Source organism: Clinocottus analis, unplaced genomic scaffold (genome assembly GCF_023055335.1).
Source record: "Clinocottus analis isolate CAN_PGR_092001 unplaced genomic scaffold, fCliAna1.0.p SCAF_12, whole genome shotgun sequence".
Taxonomy (NCBI): Eukaryota; Metazoa; Chordata; class Actinopteri; order Perciformes; family Cottidae; genus Clinocottus; species Clinocottus analis.
In genome coordinates this window covers 9,047,840-9,067,115 of record NW_027175843.1, presented here as the reverse complement: position 1 = coordinate 9,067,115, position 19,276 = coordinate 9,047,840, and the positions used below count along the sequence as shown (strand labels likewise).

Here is a 19,276-nt window from a genome sequence, read left to right as displayed (position 1 = left end):
AACCTCAAGGTATCTCACTTGAAATAACAAGACAAGTAGAATCACCAAAACCATGGCACCCATATATGGGTGTTTTTTTTAACTTATTTTTGCAAATAAAACATATAAATCACAAGAAAATATATTGATGTTATACACCAAATTAAACACCAAGGCCTTTGCTACAGGAATCAGTCAGCCATTTAAAAAAAACTCAAACAGAAAGAAAGATAATCATAAAAGTATAAAACACAAAAAAAAAAAAATCAGCCTAAAATCAGCACATTTCCAGAACCAGCAACCCTTAGCTTGGTGCTATCAGAAAAATTAGTTTTTTTCTGTACTAAATCCTCTCTAACTTTGTTCTGCTTCACTTTATCAAAGTAAAACAATGCAAAAATTATGTTAAATCTTTGAGGTAGGATTTGGGAGAATTTTAAAGCATACGAATACATCATTTCAAGGTAAAGATCATGCTAAAAGTGCTTTTTTTTCGAGGCGGACGTGAAAACTTTACATGTCTTTCTGTGTGCCATCTTCATTTACTCTTAACCAGTAACACATAGACTGATATTTACACATCTGAGCAAAATTTAACATTATACTTGTTTATTAACTCCAAGATTATTCAAATAACTGTAGTGGTTGCAGAGACACACCCGTTTTAGTTTGGGTATGTCATTTTCAAGCAGAAACCTAAAAAGAGGCTCGGTGTTTTAAAGGCCAAAACAATAATCAACTTTCTGCCCTTAAAAACAGAATTGCTATATTTACTTTGTTTTACTAAAAAAATACTATCATGTGGGAACTTCCTCAAGTTTAATTCTTACAATAATGCAAAGTTATTTAATAGGACGTTTGATATTCCCACAAAAAAAGACAATGGTATAAACTGCAAATAACAATTGCTATTTGTTTTAAACCACAGCATAACATAAGTATGGAGTGGCTCTGTGTATTTCTATGCTCGCCTATATAGTGTTGACCGTGTAACATGGAGTGGCCGTCTCGCTGCTGTCCGACAGTAACATTCTCACTGGCACACAGACCTGACCTAGAATTGCTACTTAGAATTCGGGCTGAACCATCGCGCTGGAACGGAGGGGGAGAGACGACAGGAAATCTTGACTGGGATGTAATGGAGTAGGACCACTGGAAAGCTCGAGCGAAAGGGGGGAGACATATTTCTATTTTATAATGTTGCTGTGGTAATGTTGTGATTTTATTAGTGTACGGTATGAATCCGTCGTTCGAGGGAAACGAAGATTAAGCTAACATTCCAGGTGAGTGTTCCTTTTATCAAATTCAGGTGAAAAGTGTCGGTTCCACAGCTCGCCTCCTGGCAACGGACACACGCGGGTCCTCCTCCCGGGGACATCTCACTCCGGTATCCGTTCTTCGCTACCTCTGTCCCCGAAGGCTGGCTAGCAAAACACACGTCGTGTCTGGTCTGGCAGACAGCGAGCATCCTTTCGACCGTAACTGCCGTTTTTTTCCAGCGCACCAAAAGCGGATTATCCACGATGTTTTCAGCGTGGCGTGAAAGCCGCGGAGAAATATTGGTTTTTACCCCATTATACTGGAGGACCGCCCGTGCTTCGCGAAAATGAAAAAAGGATACAATGCAGCAGCATGTTCTGCATTCTTCGGGAGTACCACACCGCTGGTATTGTATTTCCTCCATTAAAAATGTGTTTAATATGATTTATAAACGCGTAGCGACGTTATAGGCCTCGGCTGCTGATTGTGTCGGCCATCCCTCTCATCTGCCGAGCGATTTAATTGTTACATTGTTATCCGAGCGAGCAGAACTTGAACATTAACGTTTAGCGAAGGAGGGCCTGAATTGTTTTATTAACAAAGCCCTGAAAGGAATCTCATTTTGGGTTTGATTTGTGTGTGTGTGTGTGTGTGTGTGTGTGTGTGTGTGTGTGTGTGTGTGTGTGTGTGTGTGTGTGTGTGTGTCGCCGACGTCGTTGTTCTCGTTCTTAGCCGCCGTCCAGTGCCTCCCTCTTCGGGGAAGACTTTGTTTGCGCTGGCCGACGCTCCATGAATGCAAGTGCTGAAGTCCTCCCTTCCCCCCCACTTCTCTGGCGAAACAGGAACAACTTCTTTTAGGAAAAAGAAAAAAGGAAAAAAAGTTCCTGGAGTTTCAAGCGCCATGGAATTACTTTGTCCGCCAAGAGTTGTCCAGTGAGGCGCTGAGATTTCAGGCGGGTGAGGGAAGTTTAGTCTCTTTAGTTGTTGTGCGCTTTCCGTTTATTTACAGAGTTTTAGGTTTGTAGATGACTGTGTGTGTGTCTTTTAGGACGACTTCCTTAAGTAGGCCCGTTTTGTGAGTAACTTGTGTGGCTTTGTGCTGTGTTGCTTTGGCAAGACCAAGGGAGCAAAATATTGCAAATAATGTGTGTTATGTTTTCTTAGCTTTTTTTGACCGATCTTTTTATTTTAATTGACTTGTGAGTGAACATAGTCCGTAAGTGCCTCTAAGTCATTTATTATTCTGTTGATTAAACATTTTGCATTTAATTAAAAAGATACATTCCGTAAATGTGTATTCAGCAGCCATTGCTTTAATGCTACATTTTCTCCATCATAATTGTAAAGAGAAAAGCTAAGTGGCTTTGTTGCAGTTTATATTCTAGTCCTGTAGCTGATGCTGTTATCCAGAGTGACCTCAGAGTTAGCAGCTAGTGAGTCAAGATGGTCAAAGGACCATCTTGAAGCTCACCTGGTCATGAAGCTTACCCGCCAGTTGCTGAGATTGAAATGCAGATCTTCCTGACTCTGGTTGGCCTTCTCAATTGCTAGGCAACACTGCTGTCTACCACTGAGTTGTATGTGTTGCATAGTCTTTATGCCGTTTCATATTTATCTCTTCTATTGGCGATTACTTCTACTCTATTTTCTTTGAATTATTGAGGCGTCTCCTTTTTCACTCCCACGGTGGATATTTGGAGGAAGTCCTCTTTGATGCAAAGAAGCCAGACCGCTCTTGGTGGAGTATCATCCACTGTTTGGCAGTCCCTTATGTGTACAGCGGTCGATAACTGAAGTATAAATGAGTGTCTGAGATATAAAAAAAAGGCGACGAGACACTGTCGCTGTAGCTCCCTAATGACCTAAGCTTTGCACGGGTTATGTTTGTGACATGTTGGTCTTGTCAACATAAGTGACTGAGTGCTTTTCCATGCCATTTTCTTGTTTGTGCTGCTTCACCCAATGAGCATCGTTGTCTCCCTCTGTTCCAGGTGTGAATGACTTGTGGCTGTAAGGTGTCGTGAGTGGACCAGGTTCCTGCACAGCCTCAGTGGCTGACTGCTGGGAAGAGTCAAGTGGAGAGCAGACATCAGTGCCCAGGGGACCTGAGGCCTGGTTCTCCATATGAGGCCCTGCTGAAAGGGCAGGGGGGCTTCTGAGGTAACCCAGCTCAACTCTCGCTCCTTTTTTTCTCACTTTATCACAGAGTTTCTTTCATGCAAACACATCTACCCTGTTCTCCAACACGTACACCCACGACAGACTGCACATAAATGCTGTTCTCTCATCCCCATGTTTTCATTGCTTTAGTTCTCATAACTAGAGGTTGAACACTAATATAATAACGATAGTTTGGAACATAAAACAGATGATAGAGCTACAAATATGGCGATACTCCGGCCTTGGTTTGCATTGTTGAAATAAATAAATAAATTGTATTTTTATTTATTGTTTTGTATTCTTGTCTATTACTGTTTTACATCCTGTGACATTGCTAAATGCCACTATTATTTACAATTAATGATTGTGCATATTCCCAGGGTAAAGAGGATATTGAATGTGTGATTTCCTTTTATTAATGGATCGTTACAAAGCTGGATTATTTGTAAGAGAAATTAAAAGAAAACAGGTCAGATACTACATGCGTACCACTTGTCAGCTTGCTGTAAAATAAGCTGTTTTCTGGGACTGCAAAGTTTTAGCCCACATTTTATAATCTTATTGCCAGAATGCAGGGATGGTTTGTAAATTGTCTTAGCTTCACCAAAAGTGTGTGCACACAGACTCTTTTGCATGCAAGTGTATGCGAGAGTCAGTGTTATGCAAAATGACAATGACTGTTTGAAATATCTACTTACCATTTCACAATAGAGTAAACAACTGCGCTTTCATCATAAAGTAGTGAATACGATTGTGATTTTGGACAGTCATAACAATAATTATTTTTCACCATGTGTAGGACTATATAGCAGAATGAAAAGGAACAAAATCTATTGGTCTGCCATGTCACACTACTTCCTCACAAGAGTTTCTTAATTTTACAAAACTAAGAAATGTAATACCACTGTAAGAAACGTTGTGTTTCTTACATTTGAAAGTATGGCAACAAAAACTAACTGATGCGATAACTTGACAGCCTAACATGGCTCTGCTGCAACAGCAACAAGCCAGGCACAGGTTCGCCGTGACGTCACTCTCTTTGACATTTATCCATGGATGTGCCTACAGTCTGATGAGAGGCCTTGAATTGTAAAGTGGTTACTACTGTACAACCACTCTTGATGCTTGAGAAAAATTACCTCACTGCATTGGTCCATTAAGTGCGATGTTTGGTCTTATTCTCACATCTGCACATACTGAAGACACGCCATGTCTAGGGCGCTCTTCCTGGGAACGCTGTCCACACTGTTTATTTATCTGCTATCTAATCCGAAGCGTGTTAACCAAAAACCACTGTTAGGTGAAGAATGCAGAGAAATGGATATTGATGTGAAGCGGCAAAGGATTTATTTTTCTCCTCTTTGTATTGGCCTCTCGTGTTTCTATGCATTTGTTTGCTTCGTGGGTTTTCTAATTAAAACTCGCAAAGCTTGTGTTGTGTATGACATGGAGAGATGAGTTGGAGAGGCGATCTGTTTCATCGCTTGTGTAGTGGGTGGCAGGAGGCTCCCTCCCCGTTCTCATAGTAGATCAGACCGAAGTGTGACCAAAGTGTTTTTTCTACTGCTTAACAGGCCTATTTTCATTCTTTTGCGTTATTATGACATCTTTCATTTGTACTGGTTTGCTTCTAAGCGAAGTAATATATACATGAAGCCGATGTATACTTTAGAGTGAAACATCCATTCAGAATAGATTGATGAGTTTAGTTCGTCATCTCAAAGACAAACTAACAATAATCAGGTCTCCATTGTATAGTAATTATGTCGTATTCCCCAGGGAGCAGGAAAGATACGATGTAACCATCAAGTTTCACATTAACTTTCAACTCGTTTGGCAGTTTAGAGTGATGTTAAATTATTGCTGCAACTTTACTGAATTACTGTCATGTACAATTATGTTTAGTTTACTTTGACATTTGCGGCAGGACATGAAAATATGTAAGTATGAAACGCAAAGAGAATTCACCAGAGGGAAGTTTCTCTCCTTTTTTGTGTGCAAAATGTGTATTTTTGCGTCCCTGTTCCAAAAAAGTATGGCTTGACATATTGGCAAGTGGATTTCTGTGTCCACTGATTTATTGATTGCTGCAAACATTAACCATATTTTCCCTGCAAGTAATGATAATGGGCAGTTTTCACGTTTCTTCAAAATAGTGATCTGGTCCAATACATTACATCAGCGTTGAAGTCTATGGTGTCTTTATGCAATAATTCAGATATTTGCCAGTCGTGACAAATCCACAAATATTTTGAATTCTATCATTGTTAGTATAGCATTGTGACCATGCAGTTGTACAAACCTTCTAAGCTATTTAAATTCAGTTAACCTGTTTATCAGTTGAGAAACAACAAAAGTGAACTCGAATTGCATTGGTTCTTTTCTCAGCCAATATCTTAAGTGTAGGTTTCAGAATTAGTATACAGAGAAAGTGGAATCGGTGTACACTGAGAATTGATAAATGTACAGCAAGACAAGACCAAATACAATAACATTTAAATGTAATAAAATAGGAGACAATACAGTAACATTTGATTACAATTTAGAAAGCATACACATGCCTAGATAATAGATAGAGATTATGGGGTTATTAAAGTAACACAAAGTGTTTTATAAATAAAACCCTGTCTTTTTAGGGCCATAGATGCCAGTTATGTTAAAGCAAAAAAAAAAAAGGGTTAAATGCTGATCAAATGGCAGACATATCTATTACTTAAATTATAAGTAGGTAGGAAGTTATAAGTAGACAAATGCACCAGTTGTTTTCTTTAGTCATTTGTTCAAATTATATGCTGTCCATTAATGAGCAGACTTTCTTTAGACATGTTATAAAAATAAATTTGAATGACAATAATAAAGTAAGTTGGCTCCACAAGGCTGCTGGACATTGTCTTAAAACAAATCTTTAGCACTCGAAGGACTGGCCTTCAGTTGTAATTCTTTACAGCTTAGTGTGTCTTTCCAGACAGTTACAGCTATAGATATAAATGTGTTTTTCTAACTAGCTGCATTTCGTATCTTTCTTCGTGTAGGCAGAGGTTTCAGTCTGTGTAGATGTGTGGTGGGATAGTTGCCCATACTGGATCCTCAGGGATGTGTCTGGCTGAGTCAGAATGTACCTATAATTCTGCTATCATGTTTCTTTGCTGTGATTGACAGTTACTGCACAGACTTGCTCCTCCTCCTACCCTGAGGGGCGGGGTTCTCTCAAACAGTGCTATTCTCAGGTGGAACCTTGGGGCTAAGGTGACCTGCAGTCACCCCATCTATCAAAAGCTTAAATCTTCCAGCCAGGCAGTTACTCTCAAGTTAATGTAGCACCATAACACAATGATAAAAGCAGAAGTTTAGAGGGGAAACTGCAGTCAATTTGCCATGAAACTATGTGACACAATTCAAAGAGCTTGGTTTTATTTGGAAATCAAATTGATAATTTTTCAAACCAGCGATGAGCATCCACTAACTGGTTGATCCTCATGATCAAGTGTTCTTTGACAAAAACTGCTTGTGTAAATGAGAGTCCTTCACTTTCTTCCGTTGAGCTCCTCATAAGTAATGCTGGGCTTTGCAGAAAGTTGATGAATACCAAAAGCTTTACAGACTCCACCGTGCAGCAGTGGTTTGTTAATAAATGACACAACTACAACCAGTTAATCAGATTTTATCGTTCTGGCTTTCCAGCCATTTCGCCACCAGTTTGATGACACCTCTGTCTGCCAAAAGAACAAAGTGTACAATGCTCCCCCCACACCACGAGGGATGGGTATTGCTTGTTTTTTTTCTGATACCGGTGCTAAACCGATAATTTCAAAATGATACTGGTGCCTTATCCGCTACTTTTTTATCGTCAAGGCAATTTTTCTTCTTCAAATTGAACAATATATCAACTGTTAAAAGTATACTATAAATAAATACATACAAAACACTTGAAACGTTTTAACCTTAAACTACTATATATATATATATATATATATATATATATATATATATATATATATATATATATATATATATATATATATATATATATATGTATATATATATATGACCTGCAGTCACCCCATCTATACATATATATATATATATATATATATATATATATATATATATATATATATATATGTGTATATATTTATATATATATATATGTATATATATATATATATATATATATATATATATATATATATGTGTGTATATATTTATATATATATATTACAAAAAACAGACACAAGCATCAGGTGCCCTGAAGAACTAGGTGTGCAACAGAACTCCACTGGTGGATTCTACAAACTCTGCTGCTTTACTGAACTAGACGTCATAATTAATATATACTGGAGAGCTTTACTGGACTGTACGTCATCATTATTATTATTATTATATATATATATATATATATATATATATATATATATATATATATATATATATATATATATATATATATATATATATATATATTGAGAGAGCTTTGTTCCAACAAGCCGAGGACAGTGAGCAAAAGCTCCTGTACTCACGTTGTCTCCCCAGCAATCACTCTGTGAATGCCTGAGTGTGTGCTCGCTAGTAGCCCCACTCCCTTGAGCCTCGCTGCTTGACATGAGAGGGAGCGTAGCAGTGACTGCACTCTGATCTGCTCTATTTTAATAAAATATTGATACTAAAAATATGCAAAATCCTTTCGTTTTTAACGTACGGGTACCGCGCTACCTTTTTAGTATCGGTATACCGTGATATACAACATTACAGAGTAGTGTAAAAAAAGTATTTCAATCGACTCAGGCACTGCAAGGAAGCACCGAAATCTGCCTTGTGTTTCGGTACGATAGGTACCGGACGTCTTGGAACTGGTGCCAAATTAGCATCGGTTCTCGGTACCCAACCCTACACACCACACTCACTTGAGCGTAGTTACAGTCTGATCAATATGACGTGACCAAGCCACACATTACATGTGGCAGTTCTCTATGTAATATCACTGAGTGCGGTAACATGAATTCAAATTACTGGCTTAATCGGACTGAAATCGAATTATCCCTTTCATGTAAACACCTTTGTTCGAATGATTGCGGTCCGACTACGATCCAATTAACACCCCTGGATAACTCGATCCGACTCGGTTGATAATTCGGACATCACGGCATGTAAACAGTGAATCGGATTAGGAACTGGACTATGCGTCTTTGCGCATGCTCGCACTCCTCTCTCCCTCTCTCTCTCTCTCTCTCTCTCTCTCTCTCTCCGTCGTGACCCGGAAGTCGAAAGAGACGCTAAGTTGTCGCTGCCGGGACCTGGCAGGCAGAAACAAACAACCGTAAAAGTCGGGATACTACCTTCGGTGGGTGTCCCCGCTCTAGCTCCCCGCTGTAGCCAGCTAGCGCTGCTGCTAGTTCCCTGTTTGCTCTCCGCTAGCTCCCCGACAACCATCGAAGGTAGCGGGGTTCTCTTCATTATGAAGAGTGAAGAGGTCAAGCGGAGATGGCTGTATCACCACTAGATGTAATGAAAACAGCGCCACCTATCGTATCGGGTATGACATGCTTTCGGCCAATGATTCGATTTATTCACTGCCATGTATATTAGGATAATAGCAGTTGCCCTGAAGGAGACCACAGTCCGACTCAAGCAAGATTTGAATTAATACCATCATGTAAACGCACTGACTCTATCACTTGACGTGCCATCAGCATGGACCTCCCAAAAACAAACAATATTGATCCCAATATACTAATGCTAACAAGCTAACATTTGTTGTAATTTCATCGGTGCTCCATTTCTCATTATTTCTTGGATTTCTGCTTGCTTTTAAATTATTGGATTATGTACGGCAGATTCCCTCCTTTCTCTTTCTGCAGTGTTTAGTCATAGATGGTGTTGAGCTGCCTGTTAGTTGTTTAGCTACAGTAGTTTGTTTTAAAAACAGTGACTTTGAAAGTAGTGCCACATCATATTTCTCAAACATGTAGGTAGGGTTACAAAATTCCGGGAATATTCAAAGTTGAAAACGTTCCACGGGAATATACTGGAATATTTGGGAATTAAAGGGAATAAACTGGAAATTCTGGGGTAATATAACTGTATTTACCTTGTCATAAGCAGACATGCATGCAAACATTTATAATACAACTTTTTGACATTTTGTGAGTAGAACTTTATTCTTTCATCGAAAAACATGAGCGTCCTACTCTCATTGCTCTAAAAAATTAGTCTTCTGTACACAAATAAACTTGGTAATAAAATGACCATGGCTTCAGTTTACCAAGTAATCAATATGCTAGGTAATGACAAACAGTGTTAGGAAAGTTCACTTTCTACATGAACTAGTTCAGTTCATAGTTCATAATTCAAAATTTTGAACTAAGTTTACAGCTCCAAAAAATGAAGTTTTTTTCAATGATTTGCGAGATATAATTGAAATCTCTGTCTGTCTGCAATACCGCTTTTGGCCTCTAAGCAACTCGGCACTCTCACACCTGCCAGGCATAGGGCTGAAACGTTCAGATGCAACACGGATGACAGACACGTTCAAAAACAACAGAACGTTTTATGTTCATGTTTCTGGCAGACAATGTTCCCAACCAGCTGCATTCTTGGTCCAGCTGAGCTCGACATTTACAGTGTTGTTCCCAACTACATTTAAGTTCCCTGTTATATGCTTTTACAAAAACACGTAGGCACATTCTGGTAAAATTCCAGTAGAAACCTTCCAGAAATTTAATGGAAAATTTCCGCCCCTTTGCAATCCTACATGTAGGGCAAAAATGTACATTCTAGTCATAATTGCAATCCCAAAGTTGTTCCCCTTTGAGCCACCAGTGAACATTTTCCAAGCAGCTACTAGAACTATAGAACCGAACAAGAGGTATGAGTGACAACATCATCACCTCCTTCACCGAGAAGATGAGGTGTTAAAACACAACTTCAATTAGGGTTGTCACGATACCAAAATTAGGACATCGATATGATACCTGCCATTAATATCACAATACCAATACTTACAATACAATACTATAATTCAATAAGATACCATAAATACGTAGGGTTGGGTACCGTGAACCGGTGCTAATATGGCACCGGTTCCAAGACGTCTGGTACTGGACCGTGCCTGAGCCGATTTAAGTACTGTTTTTTTTTTTACACTACTCTGTAAAGTTGCACAGTATACCGATACTAAAAAGGTAGTGCGGTACCCGTGCGTTAAAAACGATAGGAGTCTGCATATTTTTAGTATCGATACTTTTAGGGCTGCAACAACAAATCGATAAAATCGATTATTAAAAAAGTTGGCAACGAATTTCATTATTGATTCGTTGTGTCGCGCGATTATTACGCCACTCAATAAGTCGCGGAGATGTTTGAGTATTAAACAAACATTGGAGCGCAGCAGACAGGAGGTCCAGGAGCTTCTGCAGCGCGCTGTACCTTCTCGTATGTCATTGCATAGTCGCGTTGCGTGTACAATAACTTAACAGCGAGGCTAACCGTTGTCGTTAGCGCGCTAGCTAGTCGTTCATTCTTCGTGTTTGAGCCGCGCTGTCGGGTTAGATAGAGTCTTCGTTTTAAAATACCGCGTAGGCTTCAAGAGAAGCAACGCGTAAATATCTCCTCTAAGGTGCAGAACGCAGAACTGCGTTCAACAGTCCGATATAATATGGCTTCATGCAGAGGAAGTGCGGGGCTGGGATTTGTAGTTTGATATCTAACGTTAATTAACAACCATTGTTTAGGTAAAGTACAGTCCATAAGTTATCCGTTGATACATTGAGTGGTTAATTCTGGAATATCATCTCTTGTTCAGAGTTCTGAGTGTGTACGTCTGTGAGTGTGTATTTGTGAGTGCATGTCTATGAGTGTCTGCATGTGTGTGTGAGTGTGCATGTCTGTGAGTGTGTGCATGTCTGTGAGTGTGTGTGTGTCTGCATATGTGTGAGTGTGTGTGTTTGTGAGTGTGCATGTCTGTAAGTGAAGAGAACAAGTTCTGAAAAATCCTGTTAAGTTTTCTGATTTGTAGTTCTTTATTTTTTATAAATTCTTTATTGTTAAAATGTTTTGCACTGTGAATTTGCACTGTTAGTTCTGTTTTTATAATAAAAGATTGCAAATTAATGCTTTAAAATTATTATTTTTTCATCCGATTAATTGAAAAAATAATCGACCGATTTAATTGATTATTAAAATAATCGTTAAATGCAGATCAGAGCGCAGTCACTGCTCCACTCTCTCTCATGTTGCTGCAGTGCATGCAGCAGAGCTCAAGGGGGCGGGGCTACCAGCGTGCACACGCAGCGCACTAACAGAGGAGACAACATGAGTGCAGGAGCTTTTGCAGTCCTATGCTTGTTGGAACAAAGCTGTAGTCCAGTAAAGCTCTCCAGTTGATATTAATAATGACGTGTTGTCCAGTTAAACAGTAGTTTGTAGAATCCAACCGTTTTTGAGTGGAGTTCTGTTGCAAATGCTCCTTATCAGGCCACTTTATGCTGGTCTGTTCTTTTTTTCAATAAATAAATACATATATATTGTTTATAGTTTGAAGTTAAACCGTTTGAAGCTGTAGTTTGAAGTGTTTTGTATGTATTTATATTCATAATATACTTAAAACAATTAATATATTGTTCAATTTGAAGAAAAAAATGGCCTTGGCAATAAAAAAGTATCGGCTCAGGCACCGTTTAGGCACCGGTATCGTTTTAAAAGTATCGGTTTAGCACCGGTATCGGAAAAAACCCAAACGATACCCATCCCTATAAATACGATACGATTATTGAAAAATGCACTTATTAATAATCTTGAACTAATTAGCTCAAGATCCACCCTCAAGCTCCAGCAGCATGTCACCATCAACTGTGTTTCATTTGGTACACTTTTCTGTGCATTCTGACCTCATGATCATAAATGCTTGTAGTCAAACTAGGCTAATGCTACTCGTGGCCGTACATGGGTGAGCTTGGGGTTTTTCATGTTTATAATTACATTTGCTTACCTGTCGTTCGTTAAACTCTGTCTGCTTGAAAGGTGCTTGGCCATGTTTGATGTGTTACCTCCCTTTTGTCTGTATTGCTTTAAAGCACGTTTTACAGACGGCTCTATCGGTGTCAGTGGGCTTTTACCTCACAGTCTGCACTGTATCCAAAGTATCTCCAGATTACACTCCTTGTTTTTTTTTCTACAAGCAGAGGACGGTTGGCAAAAGCTCCCCCGGTCACTGGCTGTGAGCGCTGCTGCAGCTAGTGATGTGTCGTTCTTGAACGATTCGTTTATTTTTGAACGAATCCTTACAAGGACTCAAAAGTAATGAGTCTTCTCAAAAAAAGATTTGTTCATGTTCTCGTGGCCGCGCATCGGGACTTGCATAGGCTCAGCCAAGGAAATCATAAATGATTTGTTGAATGCAGGCCACGTGAAAAAGGATCCAAAGACTCATACAAAGACCGGGTCGGGAAATTAATGAATTATTTCGGTTTTCTAATTAAGGTTGCAAAGGGACGGAAATTTTCAGAAAGTTTCCATGGGAATTTTGGCTCGGGAATTTTGAAAAAAAGAAATTTGCCTAAGTTTCTTGCAATAGCATATAACAGGGAACTTAAAGGTAGTTGAGAACAAGACTATGTACGCCGAGCTCAGCTGGACCCTGAATGCAGCTGGTTGGGAACATCGTCTGGCAGAAACATAAATGTAAACATAAGACGTTCTGTTGTTTTTGACATTTTTGTCATCAGTGTTGCGTCTGAACGTTTCAACCCGATGCCTGGCAAGTGTGAAAGCGCCGAGTTGCGTAGAGGCCAAGAGCGGTATTGCAGACATAGAGATTCATTTATAGCTAGCAACACATTAAAAAAAATAACTGAACTAGTTAATTTTTTAGAGCTGTGAACTTAGTTTAAAATTTTGAATTATGGACTATGGACTGAACCAGTTCATGTAGAAAGTGAACTTTCACAACACTGTCATTAGCATATTGATTACTTAAACTGAAGCCATGTTCATTTCAATACCAAGTTTATTTGTATAGAGTAGGCTTTTTACAACAGTGAGAGTAGGAAGTATGTATGTCCACACAAAAGTACACAATCACCTCCATTATTCGCGGCTTTGAGAATGTCAAAAAAGTAATTTTTAAAAGTTGTATTATAAATGTTTGCATGCATGTCTGTTTATGACAAGGTAAATACAGTTAAATTACCCCAAAATTTCCTGTTAATTCCCGTTAATTCCCGCTAATTCCCATATATTCTTGTTAATTCCCGTAGAGAGTTTCCAACTTTGAATATTCCTGGAATTTTACAACCCTATTCCTAATACTGAGCCTATGCAGGTCACGTGGGAAAAGGATCCAAAGACCCGTACACGGCAGATGACCGGAAGCGGAGGTGAACAAGAAGACACGATCAGGACTCCTGACTTAGGAGTCCTGACCGTGTCTTTGGATCAATGATTCGTTCTTCTGCCGGTCACTATTCGTTCATCTGCCGGATAGGCTCAGCACTGGTAGCTAGCTAAACAGTAATGATTCGTTCATTTTGATTGGGTCTTCGGTACGGATCTCTGGATCATTTTTCACGTGACCTGCATAGGCTCAGAAGAAGAAACAGAAAAGCTTTGTTTACCTTGCATTTTTTCTACTTTACTTACAGTTCAGCATAATTGTTTGCCGTGATAATTAAATGGTAGTGTGATAATAAATTACCCTTTTTGATACATTATTTTAATGCAGGAATTTTATGCTACCAGCCCACCCGCCTCTCCTCTCACGGAGCAGTTTTAAGGAAGCGCTATCTTGAGAAAGTACCGATACTTAAAATATGCAAAATCGTATCGTTTTTAACATACGGGTAGTGCGGTACTTTTTTGGTATCGGTATACCATGCAACATTACGTTCAATGTGTCTTTAATATCAAGATTAATAAGAAGATTGCATTTTTAAGCGCCTAACTTGGGTAACATTGACAGTACAGTGTATGCTTTCTATTATTTTGTGGGTAATAGCTGGCTAGATGTGTCTTGTTCCAGAGCGTTTATAGTTTCAGAGGCATGCAAGCTCAGACTCATGGGAGCAGCAGCCATAAACTTGTGGAGCAGTTTTCAGTGCATCTCAGCCATTTTTAGGACAGCTAACTACTGCTGTGTGTGGGTGTTTCCATGTGCAATACATAGTATGAGTATGTGCCTGTATATCTAATTGGGCAGGTCTTAGCCAGTGTGTTTGAAATTCCACGGGAATGACACTGCGAAATTCAGGGACACGATCTGGCTCATATACTCACCAAAAGTGCTAATTTAGTTATACAATACAAGAGTTGTCTCTTCTCCTATTGTACAGTCTGTTTTTGTGTGTTTTTTGCTCTGAGTAAAACACGTCTGTGCTTGTTTGATGTCAGGTCAGTGGCGACGCCTGCACTGTTGCACAAGGTCTGCAAGGTTGAGAAGTCCCTTTCTTTAATGATTTAATGAGCAAAAAAAGATTTTGAGCGACACATCTTAAAATTCAATTTTTGCCTAATGTTCTATGTGCTATAAATGGAGGTTTTGCAAAGTGCAGGTTCTATTGACTGCTGTTTCCAATGAGGGTATCACATGTTGCTCTGCTGTTTGATGTGAGGTTCAACGCATTGACACATATGTGTAATATAATTGCAAGTGGCTTGAGAAAAGAGACTGTTGACCATAAGCAAAGAGTGCATGCCTAATTTACGCTTTACTTCAATGGTCTGCTTGGCCTCTAAAGGGCCTGTCCGTTGGGATTTCCCACAATGCATTTAGCCGCAGGGAGACGTCCTCCCAGCATGAACAAGAGAGGAATGTGGCCCGAGAGTGGGAGCGATCGTCAGGATGGAGGGAAGGAGTCACGGACCAGAGAGCATGGTCAAGGGAAGGGAGGAAAGAAGGGGTCTGCACAGAGGGCAGCAGACCTTCTCTTAAGCAAATGGAGTTTCTGTTTGGCTTCTCATTAAGCCACGAATCGAAAAAAGGAACCCTTTCTGCGAGAGGTCTTCATGTGTTCAAAATGTTGAACCTGAGGTAAACGTAGATCAACCCAATGTGCATCAAATATTATTATAGCAAATTTGCTCGGATCCATTTGAGTATTAGACATATCGATTCAGAGACCCAAGACCCTGCCTGGAACCAATTTTACTCTGAATTTGTCCCAATTTACGTCTAGGGGGGAGAGGGTCTCACTTGTTAGACCTGTGAAGTACTCTGATTAAACTGATCAATTGCAGTACAAAATACCCTTGTGCTTCACAGTAGGACAGTGAAGCAAGCAGGCGCTATCTAGTTCTAGCTACTGTGGCCATGGCTTGCTATGCTTACATTTGCAACCTCTTGAAGTGCGACCAGTTTGTGGTGCAAAGTTGTAATGGTAACCAAAAGACCGCATGGTTTTATGTGCCTGAACAAGATTGAGCACATTGCATATGTTTTTATCTTCGTAGGTCAGCTTCAGCTCTGTCCATAATTTTTTTATTTTGGCTTCTATTGCGCGTACATCCACAACTTGATTTGCATGAATGAATGCAAAAATTAGGATTTTTTCCTGTCAATTGTTTGAAATTAACCAACCAACGTGGTGTGTTTTATGTTAACACTTTTGCAGAGTCCCAAAGTTGCAATACAAGCTTTACTGTTTATTTTAATTTTTTTATTTTCTAAGCCAATCCAAAGTAAATGTGTTTTTACCTAGATGTTACTATTACATTTTTGGCAACAGTCATTGTACTCCAAGCATTTGATACTGGTAAGCATTTGATGACACAGTCGTCCCTCGCTTTAACGCGGTTCACCTTTCGCGGACTTCCTGTTTCGTGGATTTTTTTTTTTTATCTTTAAAAAAAAAAAAGATTTACAGCTACACTATGAATGCTCATTGTGTTTGGCGTCCTAATTGGCTAAGGGAGAACCACACATTGTGGTCTGCGTCCTCATTTGACTGTCAGTCAATCTCAGTCAATCAGTCAGTCAATCTTCTCCGTGCAGTGTCTCCTGTACAGTACAGGATAGTTTGGTATAGAATACGTTCGGTCTAGAATACGTTTGGCTAAAAAGACAGCGGCTCGGCACAAGCGGCGCCAGCGGAGCGGCGTCAGGATAAAGAGGCACCTTCAGAGGACCTCATAAATTGATCATTAAAATGAAATTTATTAAACATGTTTGGGCTTATTTTTTTTAATCTGCAAAAGTTTGAACTTTGAGAGTGTTTAAATAACAGAGAAATGTGTGCACATGTTAATGCCTGTCTGAGAAAAGTGTATAAAAGTGTGTGGTTAAGGGTCTTACGGCCTTAAAACATGTATAATAATGGTAAAAAGTAAAGCTGATTACTTCGCGGATTTCGTCTATTGCGGGTTATTTTTGGAACCCCCCGTGATAAACGAGGGACTACTGTACACTCCTAATTTGAACTCACACTTGTCTTGTTGGAGAAATAATGGCACATTGTTGCAAGTTTTTCAGTTTGAGCAAGACACACCCACTTAGCCGAAGATTCAGAGACTCGGGGCAGATGGACAGAGATGGAAGTGCAGGGTGAAGTGTGTGAGACGGAGATCAGAACAGGCCGGAGTGCTGAGTGCCAGTCTTGCTGTTGGAGCTGGCTGCCACACATGGCACTGTGCCCAGGCTACACCAACAGATGTGTCACTAGTGAGTCAGCTGTGTGTGTGTGTGTGTGTGTGTGTGTGTGCGTGCGTGCGTGCGTGCGTGTGTGTGTGCGTGCGTGTGTGCGTGTGTGTGTGCGTGTGTGTGTGTGTGTGTGTGTCAGACACAGACACCCACCCGCACTCTGTGACGAGAGCGACTTGTGTCCCCCCTCCTTGTGCTATGGGTAAATCTGTATCCCACCCTCTTATTATCCTTCTGCTTTCATTGCTACTTCCATCGTTGTGATGGACATGGCTATGCTTCTGTCACCATAATCTGATATGGCAGAATGTGACATTACACACATGTCGCCTCCCTGGGGATGAAGAGGCATCGTCTGTAGACCAGAGGAAAGAATAAACCAAGGGAAGTAAGAGTTGTCATAGAAGGACAGGACTGACAGACCAGCAGAGAGACAACTGGTACTCCGGGTGACTGAGTGTGTGAAAAACCTGAGTGGAGATGGATGGTATCGTTCAGCAATTGTACTTGAGGAGCAGTTAAGAGTTTGGAGAATGCGAAAATGTTCACAGTAAATATTTCTTTGACTTGCACCTCAGCCATACTTATGTGATTCTTGTTCATGTGTGGGGGCCTTTGTTCCTTTCATGTTAGATGCATTATGTCAAATGTACAGTCAGTGGCGTCACAGCTCTACTACGCTAAGTGCCACTTAGCATTCCTCACATTCTGTGAGTACCACACTTGAGTCATGGCCGTTAAGTGCAGGGTGTGGCTCGTTGCTCTCAAGGAGCCACCTTTACAGATGACCACACAGGTGTATCCTTGGCCAGGTTACTGTGGGATGTCCCACAGCTCTTTGCTCGGAGGTTGGCAGAAGTTATGTTTTTTGTAAAGGAGAGTTCATGCAGTTTGTTCTCTATGCGGTTAGTGCTGCTTCACCAGCAGCCTGACGGGTATGTGTGGGAACAAAGTATGTCAAACTACTTCAAGCTGGCATCAGTAGTATTGTAGAAACAAAAGCAAGCGTTTTAAAGTCTTCCATTGGAGAACCACACTTAAGTATGCAAACTATATTCCAACTAGAAAGAGCATTTCCTGCAGAAAATGCGTTGGAATGCAAACAGCTGAAACTTATAGCTGAAATATTTGAAAAAAATAGCGGAATAGATGAATATATAAATAAATAAATAGCAAATAATTACTGAAAATATAGAAAAGGCAAAATACCTGCTGAAAAGTGTTACAGTTCAAAAGCATTTAACTGAACTGTTGAAAATACTTGTCGTTTAAATGTATAATTGGAAAAGTTGAAAGGAAAACTGCATCATCTAAATCAGGGGTGTCAAACATATGGTCCGGCCCGCCAGGGTGTCCAGTGCGACAGAAGAACAAAAAGTTGGCAAAGCTGGGATTCAAACCACTGATCCTCTGCTTCTAAGACGGACTTGCAAACCATTGATCCACAGGTGCAGTTGTCAAAATTTTTGCTATTATTGGGTTGCAGAGTGTCTACAAAACCATCTGTTAAACCTCAGAATGTGAACGTCAGTGGAGCTGTTAATCCTGACGTCTGTAACCAAAGTGACTGGCACACTCACGCGAACGTGCACACAACCATAATAACACGGTACCGCGGCTGTTGACTTGCACTCGCGGTCGTTCACGTGCGCGGCCGTTAAGACGCGTGCGCACCCGTTCGCGTGTGATTTGAAGAACAATATTTGGAGTGCTGAAGCTTTTCAACTAATGAAAGTAGTGAGCAAACCACGTTCTCTTCAATCTCGAGAGAAAGTCACCAAGTCAGCAACACTGACCGCTCTTCACTCCAAAGCCACCACCCCAAAATGATCACGATGAACACAACCGTATCATAATGAATGTAAACAACAGCCATAGCTTTTGTTGGTAGACATTGTTTGCAAGCTAACTGCTTGTGGAAGAATCTGAGGACGCAGAATTTTCTTTTCTTTCTGTCAGAGCATTGGATTGATTGTAGTCGGGATTGAAAGATAATTTCAACAAATATAACAGAAAAGCTTTTTAAATTGCATTATCCATTTTGAAGTAGCACATTTATTTTCATACAAAATAAACCTTTAATTGGCAGACATTCAAAAGCACCCGTCATCAATTCAATGTACTCTAGGCTCTTTTTTTTGTTACAAAATATTGATTTAAGACTATATACGTGGTAATATGATTTTAATGAATATTGGGTGCCTATAAGTTATGCCCTTACGGAAAAAAATTGAAAGGCCTGCTTAAGAGAGC

General features: G+C 39.9%; 1 protein-coding gene across 3 annotated transcripts in view; it reads left to right on the top strand.

Moving 5' to 3' along the window:
* The first annotated feature begins 1,118 nt into the window (after positions 1–1,118).
* Positions 1,119–19,276, top strand: part of bcl9 (BCL9 transcription coactivator) — a 36,312-nt gene continuing 18,154 nt past the window's right edge. The window contains exons 1-3 of one of the 3 annotated variants that reach the window (XM_068571951.1): positions 1,314–1,645; positions 1,972–2,196; positions 3,231–3,399. The gene's annotated coding sequence lies outside the window, so the exon portion shown is untranslated. Of the gene's footprint in view, positions 1,263–1,313; positions 1,646–1,971; positions 2,197–3,230; positions 3,400–19,276 lie in introns of those variants that run through there. The other 2 variants (XM_068571950.1, XM_068571949.1) reach the window with 2 other exon arrangements.